This window comes from Apteryx rowi, unplaced genomic scaffold (genome assembly GCF_003343035.1).
Source record: "Apteryx rowi isolate R43461 unplaced genomic scaffold, aptRow1 scaffold_220, whole genome shotgun sequence".
In the NCBI taxonomy this organism is placed as follows: Eukaryota; Metazoa; Chordata; class Aves; order Apterygiformes; family Apterygidae; genus Apteryx; species Apteryx rowi.
The window spans coordinates 703,566-722,014 of NW_020448531.1; the positions used below are offsets into that span (position 1 = coordinate 703,566).

The following is an 18,449-nucleotide window of genomic DNA, read 5'->3' on the forward strand; positions in this document are numbered from 1 at the left end:
CAAGCGCGGGCACTGGATGCACAAAGCACGGGCACTGGATGCACAAAGCACGGGCACTGGATGTGCAAAGCGTGCACGCCGGGCAGCGCCAGCCCAGGCCAGGCCCAAGGCGGTACGGCCACAGAGGCGAGCGTCCTCCTAAGCACACCGCCTAGGRGAGCAGGCAGCCAAGACCTCGTATTGTCAAGAACCATAATTGTTCAATTTAGGGTACTTCTATTGAAAATCCAGGCATTTTCGCCTGTCAAATATGAGTTTAACTCCATTRAATCCTGCTCCCAGATGAAAGCTCCGGTTCCTCCGCAAACCACAGCCGTGATCCTACAGGATTTCTCCCCCTTAGCAAATTTTACCTYCCTCTTTTCCCCATCCCCAAATCAAAGAATATTGCTCAAAAATGCTTGGCTAGTGCCTTCAGCTAGCCAAGAGCGGAGCCGGGCAGAGCGCAGCACGAAGACCGCTGTCCCTCCTACCCACACCCCGGAGCCGCTCTGCAGGGACCCGGCTCCGGGCGCTTGCACGTCACGGGCGCAATGGCCCACGTCTCCCGAAGGGCTGCAGAAAGGATCCCTAACGCTGCTTATTAAAACTACTTTCAGTATTTGCGTCTCGAGCACGATTTTCCTAGCGCCGTTCTTCGGGGAGAGACGAGGGAATGATTTTCTCTCCAGAAGAGGAAAAGACCTCGAGAACTCTTCGCTAGCAGCTCCTGGCCTGCGCTGACCCTGCGCCGGGGAACAGCGCTCTTCCCACACTGCCGCTGGACGCGGGCCAGGTGCGGAGCGGAGCAGAGCTCCCCCGGGAGGCAATGCCCATCTCTGCCCCAGCCCGAGCCCCCGGCAGGCTGCTGCCAGGAGGAGCGGGGGGACCACGGGGGAGCTTGGGACTCGTAACCCAGTGTAAACCCATTTGGTGGTTACTTCTTTTAAAGATGACCTCATGCTTTTTTGGAACAGAAAAAGGCTGTTAGGGCGATGGCATTTACTCCTTGTCTGGGCAGAACAAAGCAGGCTCCATTTTTCTTTTACACTTCCTGCATCAGTAGCTTAACAGCTGAATGAGCTATTGAATTTTTTCCTGAGTGCAGCATTTTTTTTTATTTTTTATTTTTTTTAAAGACCTCCAGATTTCTATGGGGTGAGACAATACTCGGTGAGAGCACAGCAAAGATCTCTGCTGACCGAGCCGTCCAGGAGGACGGGGAGAGATGCTGCCTTAAAGAGGCAGAGCTTCACTGTCATTTTGAGCAGGGTGAGGATTTAAACACACTTCGGAGCAGCGTTTACACGATCTGCCTTGTTTTCAACACCTTCTTCTGCAGCATCTGTGGCTCGAGGAGCACAAYGAGTGCAGAAGAAGGGCAGGGAAGTCGAAGTGTTTTACTTCAGCCACAAACACGTTACAGAGGTGTCCGTAAGCTCCTTCAGGTTTATGCGACGTCCAGTCGGATCGCTGTCCCTCCCCAGATAAATTACAGCCTAATTCCAACAGGCTGCAACTAGGCCACGCATTTTAAGATCCTTAATTTCCCTATGGCAACCAGCAGCAGCGCTAGTCCGGCAGCGCCAGGCCCTTCAGGGTGAACCACAACTGGGTTTTCCCAGTCCGATCTCAAAATCTCGTGAGTTCCAATCATTCCTGTTTTGCTTTCAGTCTAACTAGTTTGGCATCTTTCAGCAAAGCAGAAGAGGTATCAAACAGTTGACATTTTAGATAAAAGGGAAGATAAAGTGTATTGACAAACTGTATAAAGCTACTAGAGAGAGCAATTAGAGCAACATCACTTCTCATGTACTAGGCACTTTAAATAAAATCAATTCTGTAACAAGAGAAGTCTTATCTTTCAGGTCAATATCGAGAGTCATTAGTTTTAGGATTTATTTTTTCCCCAGCTCAAAAAAATCTAGCTGCATGTGTTTCCAGATGGAAACAATCCAAAACCACCACAAAAATGTGGTCATACCCTGCTACAAAAGGCAACTCAAGCCAACACGTTTGACGTGTTTGAGCTTTTTTCTTTTTTGGGGGGGACGAACAAAGAAGTACGTTTGGTTCTTCGCACGATTTGGGTAGGAACAAAACCCAGCGCTTTCAGTTCTCAATTTATGCCGCAGCCAGCGCAAGACACCACCTGAGCTCTCAAACGAGTCTCAAGGTTTTCCTCGGAGCACGGAGCACGTACAAGGCACTTCTGCAGCACGGATAGGGCTGACTGCACAAAATCACGCAGAACAGCCCGATTTTAGCAGGTCACGTTCACCAGCTCCGCAGCAGAGGTGCACAGCGACGGGGCAGCCCGGCCGCGAGAGCGCGGCTCCCGCCCCGGCGCCGTGCTCGTCCCCAGCCCGTGCAAGAGCCTCCGCCGAGTTTGGGAGAAGGCGTCGCGGGCGACACGGCTGGTAAGGGATGAGGGTGGCCCTCGCCTGCAGCCAGCGGCGCGCAGGCTGCCGCGATGCCGCGGACCCCGAGAGCCGTCAGGCCGGCCCCCGCGCCGCCGTCACCTCGCGCCCCGGCTTTTGACTTAGTTTAGTCCTCCCTCGGGTGATCAGTCAGGAAGCCCGAGTGAGGTCATGACAGAAACACAGGAGTTTCAAATGACATTATTCATTGTTACTAGAAAAACTGCACAAGTTCTGCCCCGTCTCTGTTCTGKGAAGCAGCACACAGCCCTTACCGGCAGCGCTATCTGCCGAGACAAACAGCGGTAACTCAAGAGTTGCAGGGAGAACCGAATTTACTCCAAATTTTGGAATTTCAGGCTTGCAAAGCTTCTTTAAAGCAGGTTTTACTCTTTTTGGATATCCATTTCCCATGTTAGTAGCAGCTGGAGCTGGACAGAGGAAAGAGGGCAAGTGTCTCAAATGCAGCTCTGTCCTTACCAGAAGATCCCTTAATTGCATAAGTATTTTGAAACTAGAGCAGTTTAAGAGACAGACTGGCCAAGGATTTTGGAAGGAGACAGCATCCCTAGAGACGTGTAGCTCCATTTCCTTCCCATCAAAGGAAATGATTACTTGGCTGAGAGAATATGAAATCCTCTAGGACACATCTGCCAGCTAAGCTACAGGACATTCATGAGACCTTGTTTGCAGGGTAAGCCTGAAAACCCCGCAGGAGAGTACAGTTAACTCGTAAATGCTATTGTGGACAGGTCTGGTTTTTACTCCACCTTCTTGCCAACTTATGTGCTAACGCTTTGGTGCCAGCTGGGTGGAGACCTCGGCAGCACTGCCAATGCAGCTACACACAGTCCCCACCTCTGCGCTGCAGATCTGCGCTCCCTGAGTCACTTCAGTGCTCCGTACTTATTTTTAGACCACGTATTTTAAAAAAAAAGCAGAGGGCAAAGGTAAGTATTTACATCAGTTGTTACCTGGAGTCAACACCCAGAGGCTGTAACTCAACTAGCAAGGCACTGGCTTTGAAATGCAAAGCCCGATGCCATTTCAGGTTTCTCCTTGGCTTGCGTGCCCAGCGCAGCACAGCGCCTTTAAGGACGGCAGAAGCATTCCCGGTGCATGGAAGCACCAGCGGGGACAGACGGCACCAGCCCGCCTGCCTGAGGCTGAGCAGCTCCATCACTGGAAGGGTCTCACTGTACTCTTTGGAGGGTCTGGAGCCACCGCTCGGCTCATGTATTAGTACATAAAACAATACAGATAGCCAGATATATAATAAATGCTCCACCATGTAATTTAAAGTAGAAACCAAAGCGAGGCTTTAGTCCAGATGCTTAAGGGCTGTTAGGGGTTGAGAGTGGTAAATAAATCAGAACTTGCACTGCAAAGTCTGTTCTGCGCTCAGCCTCCCTGCATTTCTGCTCAGTTCCCTCAAAAGGTGAAGTACGCAGGAGAAAACCCATCGCTGCCCGCAAAGCGGTGAGCGCTCGCAGCTTCCACGGGAGCACTGCTCGGAGAACGAGGCCGCAAAACGTCCCTGAAACTCCTCATTCCCTTTGTGCTTCAGAGCAGCTGTGAAATTCTGAGGTCTTGGCCGGTATTCGGAGCAAAGTTATTTAGGAAGGAAGGGAGAACAGAAAAGCAGAACAAGTTTTAGTACCAGTTTCAAAGCAGCATGCCAACGCAGGTGTGAACCGTGCATTGCCAGTTACAGCACTGCCGCCTCGGAAATAACCACTGCTTCAGCGGAGAGAAAACTGCAGCTTGTTCTGGCATGAACCAGTGCTGCACTTCAAAACCTCTCACCTCCCTGGCCGGTGTTACAGACTCTCGCTTTGAATCTCCGCCTTTCGGATCACCTGCAGCTTCCTCTCCTACCTTCTCAATGCCCGAGATGACTAAGCCACGTAAACGCCATTCCTCTGCTTGCAGGAACCACGACAACAACTCACGAGCCTCCAGCGCTCAGGCCTCAGTCTCATCTCCAGCGTTTCTTCCTACTCTTCGGATGGGCTGGATACCAACACGGAAAGGAAAATTTCCTCTTCGCTCTTAAAATTGGCTTATAAACCCTTGTACTTCTTCAGGCACCATTTAAACTCTGCTGCTCCACAACTGCCTCAGCAAAACGTTAACCACTCTTATAAGAAGATTTTAAAAGACCTGCAAGTATCCTCAAGTTTAAAGTAAAATACATGTTCTGCATTTCAGGAAGATGTTTATGAAACCTAAACAATTTTGTGATCTAACCCAAACAAAAGGGATGGAAAAATGAGTATTTTGTACAAAGCACTCAACTGAAAGTTGTTTTTGTAGTTTTGTGTGTTGAAACCCCACAACCCTTGACTGCCAACAGTCAAGTCCGGGAACACTTGCGCTTTGCTTAAGCAACAGTCAGATGCAGGTGGCGTGAGACAAAAAACACCACCTAGTCATCCATGGTATCTTTCAAAACAGGGACTGTGAAGAGTAATACCGATATTTTAAAAAAACACTTTGGGTTATAATAATCTTAATAATAGCAAAACTAAAAATACATCTATCTGTCCTTGCAGCTCCTACAAGGAAAACACACAGCTTTGTTCTAACATTCCAGCGGCAAAAATACAATGATACTAGAGCACCAAAACCCAATCTTTTGGATGAAAGGTGATAAGAAGGATGAGTCTCTTTCAATTTTGCTATTAAATTTTTTTTTTTCATGTGCAATAGTTTCAGAAACGAACAGGGATAACTCTTCAGACCTTTGATTCCAGAAATTACCCTGGATTTAAAAGCAATGCAAACACAGCTTATATCTTCACTTATGGTCTGAAAAGAGGCACTGATTTCAGTGGGCAGACTGAGAACTAAATATGTATATCCTGGCTAGACCACCGTGGAGTTCGTCCTTGTCTGCGAGGGCTTGATAGCAACTCCGCATACGACTGAAGTGCATAAAGACTAAGCAGGAAGCTGGGCTACAGTGGCACAAGAGCGTATTAAGTTATAGAAGGAGATAAAAGAAGGGGAAGTTTAGGCTGAGTATCACAAAGCTTCCGGAGAATTCTCCCTAGCTCCACAGATCTAAGCTGGGAAATGCTGAAAGCATCAACACTCAAGACATTTAAAACAGGCAGGGGAAGTTTTAACAACACGGTGTAGGGTTCCATGCCCTTCTTTTCTGAGCGTACAAAGGGTATTTCAGCTGCACCAAAACGTCACATTAATTTATTGGCCTCGTGTGCAAGAGCTATCGTTTTACGAGATCAGGAGATTTTACAGCATCAGCCATGACTGAGCTAAGTGAGGACCCCTTCAACCACTTTCATATTTCCCTCTCTACTATGCGTCTCCTGCGGGCTGAGTGGGTGGAAAGCTTTTAAAATGAGTTTTGAGTTTTCTACAGATAAGCAAATGCTCGAAGAGGGGGAGCCCTCCAACTAAAGCAGTCACATTCATCTTCCTTGCCTCCAAATCTTAAACCCAGTGCTGATGTTAAATGCCATGCAGATGCAATATTCTCATCTTAGGCTGTAAGCAGAGAAACAGGGACTTACCTGGATTTGCACACCAAATAAATCTGAACTGAACAACAAGTGAGAACGACTGCTGCCCGCCAAACAGACCTTGCTGCAAGAAATCCTCAGGCTGTTTTAAAGTGAAGACACTTTGGTCAATACTATTTTCCCACAATCTTTTATTTTAGCTACTACCTTTATCACTGCCCATTCTTCAGCTTTTCAGCCACAGTTTAATAGTAAGCCTTCCATTTTCTACTTTGGAGGCCTAAAAGCAGGTTACGTTAAAATGGTAAAAGGAGTCGCCAAGCTCTTTTCAAAGGGAAAAGGAAAGACTGCACAGACGAGGGCACAGGTCTGAGTCAGCTGGCAGAGCTGCTCCATTTTGGTGGAGCTGAGAAAGCAGCAGAAAACTTCCCAGTCAATAATGTGGGGACGTTAAAAGAAATGTCTCTGCCTTTTATATACTTTTAAGTCACTTCACGCACAGAGAAAACGCTCAGTCCTTTAAAGGTTCTCTTATTACAATAAGTCTCTTTCCTGAGCGCAAGTACAGCTCAGCCTCCTAAGCAGCCAACAGCATCTTAAATATTTCCCTGTGCTACACAAGCATTCAGATGAATTCAAAGCCACCTATCTTCCCTCGGAATCTGTAAGCAGAATGCTTTTGCTTTTTATAATCTCAAATTTATTTTGCTTCTCCCCAAAATAGAATCACATGCTAAGGAAGAAAGTCAGCCACGTGGAATTTGAGGAAGATTACAAGAAAGCCCTAACGACACTAAAATAAGAAGTCAAAGCAAATACTGCATGGAATACACTTTATTAGAGCATTATGCTTATTATAGCTTCTATTGACAAAGGATACTGGGCCTTTTGCAGAGCCTCAGAGAATAATTATACCGAGTAAGCCAGGGAGAGCATGTTTATTGGAACTTTACACAGCTCTGTATGAAGGAGATGGAAAGGCCACGGAGTTTGGTTTCAAGTAAGTTAAAGTTTTCATTGTGGAAAGAGTGTTTGGGGGGAATTACATCAGAACCACAAGTTACAATATACTCATTGTATGGTTAGGCATAGCTAGCACAGTCAATACGTCTTGAGAAGATAGGGAACTGGTAAATAATCAAAGTAACATAGCCATTAAGAGCTTTCCCAGCACAATATGCCCCTAAGCTACTTTTTTTTTTTTTTTTTAATGTTATGGAAAAAGAAATAGGGTTTGTCGATTACATTGACTGTGACTATTATACATGTATGCATTCAAATAGCATTTCAAAGTAGCTAAAAATAGTTTTCCAACCACTGTTAAAGCAAATTGTTAGTAATTTACCCTTGTTTCATTGTTTTCAGCCAGTCTGCAGTGACAACACTTTCAGCTGAATATCCTGCCCCAAGCGGGATCATGCTTAAATAACTAGATGAGAAATTCTCCGTGCGGTACCGCAGCCGTTTTCCCTTGGAATCGGTGCTGAACCAGCCCCTGCCGTAACACACCCAACTGTTCTGCCGAAGTCAGTGGGGGAGGAGGCGTGTACAGAACACAAGGCTCATTCAACAGATGTGTGAACAAGCCTGGAAGCAAAAATTCCCCAAAATGTAACCTTTTATGACACACACACATACATATATGTTCACACACACATATATATACACATACATACATACATATATATACACAAACACCCCTTTCCTTACTACTACTGCAGGCAAATCTACAGGCCAAACTGCAGACTTTGAGCGGTCTGAAGCCTTTCTCATTGCCCTTGTGTCACTGCAGAGACCGGTCATCTGGGAGCCTTAGATGAGGTCACCTGATGCTCGAGGACAAGATATCCTACCCAGAGGAACTTGGGCCATCTGCTCCAGCGTCACTCCTACTTGTTGACCTTAGGACCATAATTCAAGGCTGATTTATTTCCATGTAGGCTTTTGCCTGCACTGGCGCAGAGGAGTTCAGGGTGAAGTCTCCCCCTTCAGCCCACTTTCTGCAATGTCAAAAACAAAAAGTATAAGCAGCACGTTTCTGCTGTGCGTGGTTGTGGCAACCAATCCCCCCAGCCTGCAGCAGGAGACGGGCTAAGGGGCTCTCAAGTGTTTCTGCATTGGATTCGGTTTCAATTCAGTTTCACTCTGGTGTCCGCACAAAGGGGCCTTGTACCCGAATATTTGCAAACATCAAGCTTGAAAAAAACCTGAGGTTATGACAAAAATATTTACTTAAAGATTAAATACCTTCTGCTCAAACGCAGGAAGATAAGCCATCCTCTTCATATGACTGTTCTTTAGTCAAGCCTCACACTACTGGGAAGCAGCATTCAGCTGATGCCGAGCAAACAAGAAAACTGCTGACAAGCTCTCTGATGAGCCTGGGGGTAGTATAGAGCCATAAAAAACCTTAGAGAATGGGAGCCAGAAGCATATTAGCCTCTTTTGTGTAATTTAGGAGGGCTGATATACAGTCGCCTACAGCACATCTAAACCAGCTTCCAGTGAAGGCATATAAATCATAACATATTTTTGGCTGTTAGAGCGTTGCTTTGCACTTTGAATTTTCAGAAAGCATTTTTAAAGCCACAACATTATCAAAACCAGAGCATTCTCAGTGCTTTGCTCTTACCGACAGTGTTTGCCAGGCGACCGGCAGTGACTGAAAGGTTGGCCCTAAGGGCCAGGCGACGTTTGCACAATCACTGCATGTAGAAAGTTTTGCTTTTTTGTTTTCAGTCTGCCCTGTTTCAAAAATGTAGTGATATTTTCTTCCTCTGGTTAGGAAAATTGCTCTTCTGAGGTGAAAGAAAGAATGGTCTAAATGATACTACTTGGAACTGCCAGCTCTGTGCTGCAAAGCAAGGAGAAGTGTCAGCTACGCACCTGATTAAAATAAAATTGTACATTTCTGTGCTAAATTCCTCGCTGCTCCGTCAACTGGGTATCCCACAGTAGCCAGGTAACTATCCCTCAGAGGTCTTCAGAGCACATTTCTTAGCAGAATTTTTAGCACACTTCAACCCAGCAGAGCTTGAAACACGTCTGACCAGCATTTGCTGTAATCTGGCACAAATACAGAAAAGCTGGTTTTCCAGGTTCGCACACAGGATCTTTAGTGTGAGCTGCTTATGAGAACACTGTCCTTTGTTTTAAAATACAGTTTTTGCTAAGGAATAGCCATATAAAAATGGTACTTCCTTATTCAGTGGATCTGCTCAGCACACACCTGGGTCATATCTGCTCGCTTTACTGCCAAGCGGACAAAGATTTTCTGCCGTTAGTTCTGCAAATGCTGTCTAGTTCTATCGTGACCAGTCTTCACAGCTTTCGGGGTAGCTACTGCAAACTCACCCTTCCTGGCAATGATGTGAGCAGCAAAGCAAGCACAACGTAGCTTCAAAATCCGGAATGCAGTTTATAACAATCACATCTTGAGCCAGTGAATAAATCCAATGGACCAAATCTGAAATGAGAGCTTATAATGTCTTTCCAATTGACGTGAAACTCAAGTACACAATGTTCACTCACTTCTTTCCTTAAGGAGTCATCCGAAAGATGCAAACTTACAAGTAAGCAGTGTTAAGGGATTTCAAGGGACTAAATTTCAATAGGACTAAAAGCAACAAACTCTCTAGACATAATGGTGCCATCAATGAAGCAAGGCAACCATGCCCCGAAAAGCACAGTGCCTAGACGGACTGTTGCTAAAGAAAGTTTGATATTGCAACACAGATTAAGTAACGCATTGACTCGACAGCCATGGGCAATATGTCCAGACACCGGCTAAAGACTTCAAGCAGTGAGAAAAGAGCAGTTTCCACTAACCTAACCCTGAGAATCCTTCAATGACCTTGAATTGAAACAAACATTATCCCGGCTGGTGTTAATATCGCACATGCTGACAGAGAGCTACTTACAGTTATGAGCAAGGAGAAAAGTGATTCAAGACAGAATTAAGCAACACCCATGATCTAGTAATCACCGGGACTCCAAGCACACTGCCCAGCCAAGCTCACGTGGACAGCTCGGGTCTTGAATACTCTTGAATACCCATGTCTGAACATACATAACTTTCTATTTTTTTTTTGCTAACGCAAAAGCAACGTTCCCCCCCGAGTCAGCACTCTGTTGTTAACTGGGCCTCACAAACCCAAAGTGGGAATCTTTGCACAAGGACCTCGGAGCAGGGACCTCATCTATACAGGGAAAATTCAGCCCCCACTGGTACTTCTGAAAAATCACAAACTATAGATCTGCATTAGGCAAGAGCTCAAATTCCTAACCACATGCTTCAGAAGTAATTAACAGCTTAAGGTCTCCTAAAGCCGGACGGGCCGGTATGGTGCTTGCTTGGGAGCTGAACTGCCCTATGATATTATTTACCACCAGCTCCTCACTGCCAAACAGCCTCATTTGCATTTAGGGGACAGTTCCCTGTCATTTCACTATAAATGCGAATGACCTTTTGCGACAGACACATCATGTGAGAGTAACTACTAATGCTTTCTTCATATGTCCATAAAACACACCGGTATGGGAGCAGTCTTGTGACTTTCTCTCCCCAGCTTTCTCTAGTCATCTTGTTTTCATTACCGATGTATCCGCACGGGCAAAAAAAGATGCCCAGGAGAAATGCCCAATAGGCAGCAGAGCCGAGGGCCCCCTCCCTCCCCGCCACCCCCATGAAGTCAGCTGCATGCAAGCAAAAATGAGGAGACTTGTTTCCAGATGCAGATCAGGAGAGAGTTTGATCAGCTTGATGACTACTTTGCACTTGTTCCATCTATCAAAGTAATTACACTAAGAGAAAAGGCCAGTATCTGCATGTGACTGCAGCGTCTGTGTAGCTGTTTTCATGCAAGCCTGGGTCTTTTGGTAATACTGATGACTGCAACATCATGTGAGGATTTGCAACAAGGAGCAACTCCTACATCGGGCCCTGGAATCTGTTGAGCCGAGAGGGAAAGGAAGCAGAAGGTCGTTTTCTTTTGTGTCTCTTACAGGAAGTCAAGTCACATTGGCCTGGCAGCAGTTCAGCACTTAGCTAAGGACTTGGTGCTGGGAGCAGCTCCGAAAGACTCTCAGGCTGGAAATAAAACAGGGAGGCTAAAAAAAGGACCTTACAAACTGTGCAAAGGGTTCTACGAGATGACGCGCGAGCGAGCTGCCGTCAGGTAATGGTCGACCTTTAGCTTGCTGACCGCTTTCCATAGGCTTGGGCTAATAGTTAGAAAATCTTCTAGTACTTTTCTTAACCTTCTAGATTAGAAGAGAAGAAAGAAAAATATAAAAGCTATTCAAACTCCTCTGAATGTTTAGATAGCATTAGGTAACTCGTGTTGCAACAGGTGCCATCCTGCTCTGCCGATGCTGGACACGGCTCAGCGGAGCTGCTTCGGTGCTCTTGAACATCGCCCCCGCTCCCTCACCCGCACCTTGACTTCCCAGGGAAGGTGCAAGTCAACCCCCTCCTACATCCAGATGCGGAGAATTAGCCACGTCATTTTTTGCCACCAGGTTTTATTCATAACTGGACAGCAAACAAAGTTTTGCTGTTGCTTTTACTCCCTATTTCTTAACTTCACAGTCACTCACCAATGCAAAAAAAAAGAGCATTCTTTATGTCCCTGACAGCTAACTTGAAACCAAAAGACGGATGAAGGCAGAAGCTTTTCTGCACAACGGAAATGCAAATACTGACATCTGGAAAAGAGTCAGGACCAACAGCATTTACTCAATCACAAAACTGGAAAAGAAAATGCACCGTCACAGGCTGTATGAGCTGAAACTTAAGGTTATCACAAAAATAAGGGTATTTCTTTCCAGCTATGTATCTAAATAGAAAAATGCAGAGCACTAAAAATGTCTTGAATAACTCGTCAAAATTAGTCTCTAGCCCAGGTGGTCTAATTCAAATTAAACTGCAAACAGATTTTGAGGAAATATATACCATCTAATAAAAAAAATCTCTGCTATGGTGAAAGTCTGATTTGTTTTGAGAAACAGATTTCCATGTACCCTCGGCAAAGCACGGCAAGCCTCCTGTCTTCCCTGGGAACCATTAAGCTCTCCAGCGGAGTGCCAGGTCCTGGGGATGCCAGCGCAGGCACCCGCCGGGGTCCCAGCAACCGGCATGTCGCCCGCCGGGTGAGGAAGGCTCCTCCTCGACCTCACGTCAGCCAGCTATTCTGCGGCCGGCGTCAACCTCGGCGGCGCAGCACGGCTGCGAGCGGAGCGAGACGCGGCGCACTCCTGCAGGGAAGAGACCGGCTCCGGCCGCSGCGGCCATGGCTGCGACCACCCAGGCGGGCGTTCGCTCGGGGCTGATCGCCGTGCGGTCGCTCTGCACGGCTCCCGCGTGCAACTGTGCCTATTCCAGGGCGAGAACGCTTTGCTCCCGTCTGCTTAATCCCCGTTACAGCAGCGTGCATTTGTGGGGGGAAAAGAGATAGTCAAAACATCCTCTTGCAGACAGAGCAAAACCAGGTTAAAAATACCCTTCTCTAGCTGTTTTTTTTTTTTTTTTTTTTAAAGATAACGCCACCACCGAGATAGAGGCGCTTTCCCTACACGTAACTGTTCCCACAGTTTAGGCACTAAGGGCTGATAAAACATTTCCATGCAAAGTTAATCCGCCCTAACCGAAATAACCAGTGAACGATTTACACCAGCCTTGTGCCGAGAGCCGCTAGGAGACCTCACGCAACCAGCCGAGAGCTCGTGGGAACGACGGCTGACAGCAATGGCGACGGGGACGCACGCGGTGGCCGTCAGCCCGGCCTTTCCACCCAGATCAGCGATACGATGCCTGACTGCAGCTGGGTTTAGTTAAAACCAGTAAGGCATTTCTGTTCCCGAGCAAGACCGTCTCCCTGGGGGCGTTATCCTGGCACAGCCACTGCCCTGCCAGCGCACACGCTCCTCCAGCGGGAACGACTTGCAGAGCAGACGAGACCTCGGGCTTCGCCTGCCCACCCTGAAATCTGCCAGGCGATTACATCCCACTCCCTTTAACTCTAAAGAAAATTCATGGACCAGGAATAAGCAGAAGGGCTTTTAGATTTGTTCCAAAAAAAAACATATGCTGAAAAGATTAAAAGAGGCACCAAATTTAGATCCTGCTTTGCCTAGCAAGTGAAGAGTTTGAGTGAACATAATTATCCCAAGGAAAAGAAAAAGAAAAATTAAGTCTTCATTATTTGTGGTGCAATCGTTCCAAGCCGAAGCAAAATCTCATGCAGTGGCCTGACCCCAAGTTTAGAGCATCGTCACCTCGATCTAGTTCACAGCGCTGAAGTCCTGCATCAGGATCAACTCTCTTAGTTTCAAAACAGACTCTTCAAATTGGTATGGCTGGTACGCACTTAATGCAAAGCTCAGTTCAACTCGAGAGGGCTTAAGACTAAAAGAACCCAACCGACCAAAACCAGTTCTTATGGGATAACTATGGCAAGAAGGGAAAACTTAATGCAATATTAGTTACTGACTTTTGCAAGAAAAGAAAGGCCTCGAATGGCCACAACGCATACATACCGTTTTCCACTAGGCCTGGAATACTCCTGGGAAAACAGAAGAAAGAATAAGCATAAATATTCAACACAAAGTGATAGAAAAGTCATATTTAACGCATACGCAGCCTCCTCACAGCGAGGAAATCGGGAATTCTCCTTCCCAGCTGCAGTGCTGGGCACTGGAGAGGGCCACATCCCGCGGCAGCCGCCCTCCCCGCGCCGCTTGGACCGGCAGGAGCCGCCGGCTGCCCAGCAGGAGCCGCCCTGCGCGGGGAAGCGGGTGCCCTGGCCCAGCCCCAGGCTCACCCAAACCTGGGCGCAGAAGCCCGAAGGGGAGAGCCCCGGCCTGAGATTTGGGATGACGGAAGCGACGACAAACGCYGAAGGCAGCAATGAGCCGTCCCAGGACGGGAAAGGGTTCGGGCGGCGAGCAGATCCCATGCCTGCGGCGCTCCGCGCTGGCGGGCAGGGGAGCGAGGATAAGGGGGGGCGAGCGGCGCGGCGCGGCCCGCAGYGCTGGGCATTTCTCCCATAGCCGGCACTTCATAAATATCTTGCCTCAGTTAATAAAAACATATAAAGGGAGAAAGAATGAATCGAGCTTATTTATCCCCAAGAGCGGACACGGGCCTAAGCTCCCTCGCAGGCCTTCGCCTCGTTCAGGCGCTCCGGGCAGCATCGCGCTACATCTTCCAAGCACGAAAGCTTCTCACTCGTCCCTGACCGTCAGTAACTCGCCCTTCGCACTCCTCAGCACGCCGCCTGTGCCCATAGAGCTCATATCATGCTCACATATCCTAACRGCATCTGTTTATGAGCTGCGGTTCTAAATGCCCAAACAAAGAGCCTAAAGCTGGAGGAAAACTGGAAAACTGTAACCTCTGCAGAAGCGAGGTAACCCAAACTGGAACAAGTGACAGACACSGCAGGCAGGAACCAACGTGATTTTCTGGCTGCCTGTTTTATTACGCTGAGCAGTAGGGGACAGGCAACAGGAAATTCATATCCCATGATAAGCTCATTTACAGAGGGATTAGTGGAATTTTACCAGTTTACTAAGTCATTTACACAAATACAGTAAAAACCATGCTGCTATTACTTGTCAAACATCACGCTGCTAGTCGGCTAAGGCACAATAACTGCAGTTGAAAACTCCAGGCTTTAACTGTAGATGTTTTATACGATTTGGCTGTTAAATCACAGTTGCAGAAACCCTTTTAGCACACTGTTGCAACTCATCATTAAGAAAGAAAGAAAGAAAGAAAGAAAGAAAGAAAGAAAGAAAGAAAGAAAGAAAAGTTCATGCTACCTACTGAAAACCAAAGCAAAGCACATCCTTGCATATAGTCGGCATCCCCTAGTGAAAGAGGCAGTGAATCCTGATCCATTTAGGAGAGCCTGATTCCTGGTCATGCTGCTACTTCTTGTCTGCTAACCCTAACTGGAAAATATTAGATCGCATAAATGACAAAAGTAACCACTGAATTAATTTTCAAGTGTTGTGGAAAAACTTCTACTGACCTTTCAGATTTGGAAAAAAAAAAAAAGTTTTACTTTTAAAATGACTCAGAATCCAAGTCCAGTCTAGCTGTGGGCTCTTAAATTCCCATTCCTGCAATTTAAGGCTCATTGCACTTGATAGAAAGTAGAAGACTGACATCTCTGTCCTGATAGGAAAAGATCTGCCACCAGCATAGCTGTGCTGACACTGATAAACTACAGATGACCAATTTTATCTATTAAAATACTGATTCTTGGTGACCAAGCCTAGATAGAGATCTCACCCTAGATGCACATCCTATAGCATGCCTAGCACTGTAATGCATAAAGGCATAAGCACAGTTGTTAACCACTGGCTAATTCATTTCTTCATTCAGCAGAAGTCACCAAYGCATTTTAAAAAGCTACAGATTGCACACGTACACCATTAGTGCAATGCACCGTCTGCTTCTACAGCTGATTGTGTCCCATCTTTCTTGCCATTACAAGAATGTTTAGTCCAGTATTTCTTGCTCAGGAGCTTTACATTACTTTGAAAAAAATACACTCTTGCTTATTTTATTTTTCATCTTAAAAACCACTATATAAGGTTGAAAGCAATACAGTCAATCAGCTTAACAGCYTCTAGACTCAAGTCCCAAAGAGCACAAGTTAGACACCAGGCTACGTGTTCAACCCGTGGCTTGCTGAGAGCTAGACGATGCACACGATAAGGAAAATACACTATACAATGTAGAAAGAAAAACACAAAACCAGCCAATTAAATGCAAGTTTTATTTCTTTATGGTTTGGTTGCAAGTCTTGTTTGCAACACAGCTATCAGGGCGGGTCAGCTTCTGCTAGTAACACCAGACCAAGTCTCTAGAGGACTATTATGAAGCTTCTGAAAGAAAGGGGTGAAATAAAACAAAAACATTTGTAAAACGTAATGGGATTTTTTCCACCACCACTGGAGAATGTTTTTCAGGCATTTAGCCAGCACCACTTCAAAGAGTAGAAAAGCATGTGGTTTTTTTACACAGCTTTGTACTTTAATATCAAACAAGAAAAAGACGGGCTCAATGAGGCAGCCCGGCAACCGTCACTTTGATGCAGGAGAAAGTACGTCAATTGGCTGCATCACTGCAGAGGCTCCGGGGTCGGGGAACCCTCCTACTGCATCTCCCTCCCACGCAGCCAGCGCTGTTCCCGTCCTCGGCTCGACTCGGCTGCCTCCGTGAGAGAGGGAGGAGGGAGATAAAAAACACCAAGACATCRCTTCTCACTCGAGCAAAAGGACAAAGCTGAGTCACCCGCTAACGCACACCCACCCGGCTTTTGCAAGGTGCAGAGGTACCGCCGCGAAGGTTGGCACCATCGCAGAGCCCGGGAAGCAGGCGAGGAGGAGCAGGCTCCGGAGCCGCTCCGCATCCTGCCTCCAGACACAGAGGCAGGAGGGGACAGAGGATGGCGACGGAATAAGGGACACGGAAGGAAATGCAGAAACAAGCTTCTCTACGCAGCAGAGCCCTGCTGCAGCACATGAGGGCTGGAAATGGGCATCAGCTGATCTGCTTCTCATTTCTCTCTAGAGAAAGGTGGTCCTGGTACACTGCTGCCTTCGGTCTCGCCCAGGCGGCTATCGTAAAACCAGAGCAAACCTGGCAAAGCAGAGCAGCACGTTTACAGCAACAGCGTTTGTGCTGCAACACCAGCCTTTTATGCAATTTCATTTTAATACAGGACCATTAACGACATGTTATAGGCTTGTTTTGCAACTGGCTCCTGACTGTCTGCAGAACTTAATTTAGACATATGAAAAAGACAGGTCTTAACTAAACAAGAAGTGCAATTTCTAGCAGTCMTGTTTTGCTAAGAAAGCTAATTGTCAATTCCTAAAATTCCAACTAGTTAAAAACTGGACTTTAGTCTCACTTCTCTATTTAACCCATTCAAGCCTGGCACTAATCTAGCTATATTCAAAAGGGCACTGATCTGAAGTTCACTGCATGGTCAGTCCAGCAGAATCATTTTTAATGGTCTTTTCAATTAAGAGAAATTACTTCTTCAGTCTGACTTCTCCTCTTTTCCGAGCAGGTTTAACTCAATGCTACAGGCCACCATGAGACACATTTGCACGGACGCAGCAGTAAGCTTTTCTAAGCATGGACTGACAGCTACTTTCTTAGCGCCTGGTACAAGGTTTTGCTGTGAAAGAGGCAAAAGACTGCTCCCCTGCCCCCCCACCTGATTTCAGCATTGAACCAATTGACCAAAGTCGTAGCTGAGTTAAGTACATACCGTAGGACTTTTAATTCTAAACCTACAAAGTATTTTAAAAGCTTCTTTTAAGTGGGGAGACGGTTTTGAGCAGGATTCATTCTAGCCACTATAAAACATTGCTTCACTCTTTGAGGACTTCAGTATTCTGGAAACTGCCAAAGATACAGCGATGACTGTTGGTTGCAAGCTGTAACAGAAAGCCTCAGATGACAAACGTGACCCTTGGAGCACCTTCCGCTGCTGCTGCAGTCAACACAGAAAGGCAGAACGAACTTTGAAATTCAAAACCTTTAAGTTCATCCATTGGTTTTCAAGCAGTTACAAAGAATAMAGTTAAAAACAGGGGGAGGAAGCTTAAGGAGGAAGAGAAAGTTCATTTTACACTGCACTTACTCATTTTATAAGAATTCTGATTACACAAATCTTTTACCAGGTAAGAACAGAACTGTTCATTAGAGGGGGGCAACTTTTGGTGAAATTTCCATATTACTCAGATAAATGTCTTACACAAACTGTCTTCTCGACAGAGCTGAAGCTTACTGCATTAGTTCTTAGTGACAGAAAAGGCAGGAGGATATTCCAGCAATAGTGTGGGTAAAAAGGAGGAGCTATGATCTAATTTAGCAGCTGAAGTAAGACCTGCAATTTGACGAGCAGGTACTTGCGATGGAGGAAAGGTAAAGCGACCGCTCCAGACACCTAATTGGGTGACAGYAGGAGATGCCTGAAGAAGAAAAGGTAAAAGCAACTGCAGAATACGAGGATAAGAAACCGGGTGGATTAGTCACTGGGGAGGAAAAACGCACCAAGTAAACACGGCGCGCGCATTCATTCATGCCCTCCTCCGAGGACGGCAGGATTCTGCAGGCGTTACACGCGGAGCAGCTCAACGTCAAGTGTTAAACGAGGTAAATCTAGATCCCGCAGGGAGGATACAACTGCTCTGACAACAGGCAGCACAAAGCAAGTAAATCCCAAGGCCTGGAGTTGGAAACATGAGAGCAAACGACCAGGTCACTAGAAAGTCATTTCAACACCATCATGGAAGACAGCAATGGGCTTTCTGCAAGCTGCTTGGGAGGCTTTCGATCTGGGGCAATGGCTAAACTCATGTAAAGGAAATACTGGTTTGTTTTTATTTATTAAACTGGAAGGAAATGCTACCATAAATAGAAGCTACAGGAATCAGTACTGATGACATCCGTGCTGACCTCACTCATCCTCATGAGATGTAAACATTGCATTTCGCTGCTGACTGATGGACAAGACAAGCCCTGAGACTCTGT

The 18,449-nt window shown here is 46.5% G+C and overlaps 1 protein-coding gene across 4 annotated transcripts in view; it reads right to left on the bottom strand.

Annotated features, from left to right (window-relative positions):
• GNG7 (G protein subunit gamma 7) overlaps positions 1–18,449 on the bottom strand; it is a 79,388-nt gene that overhangs the window by 11,705 nt on the left and 49,234 nt on the right. For 2 of the 4 annotated variants that reach the window (XM_026064778.1, XM_026064777.1), the window contains one exon: positions 13,424–13,449. The exons of the other annotated variants lie outside the window; for them this stretch is intronic. The gene's annotated coding sequence lies outside the window, so the exon portion shown is untranslated. The remainder of the gene's footprint in view (positions 1–13,423; positions 13,450–18,449) is intronic. 4 annotated transcript variants of the gene reach the window in all.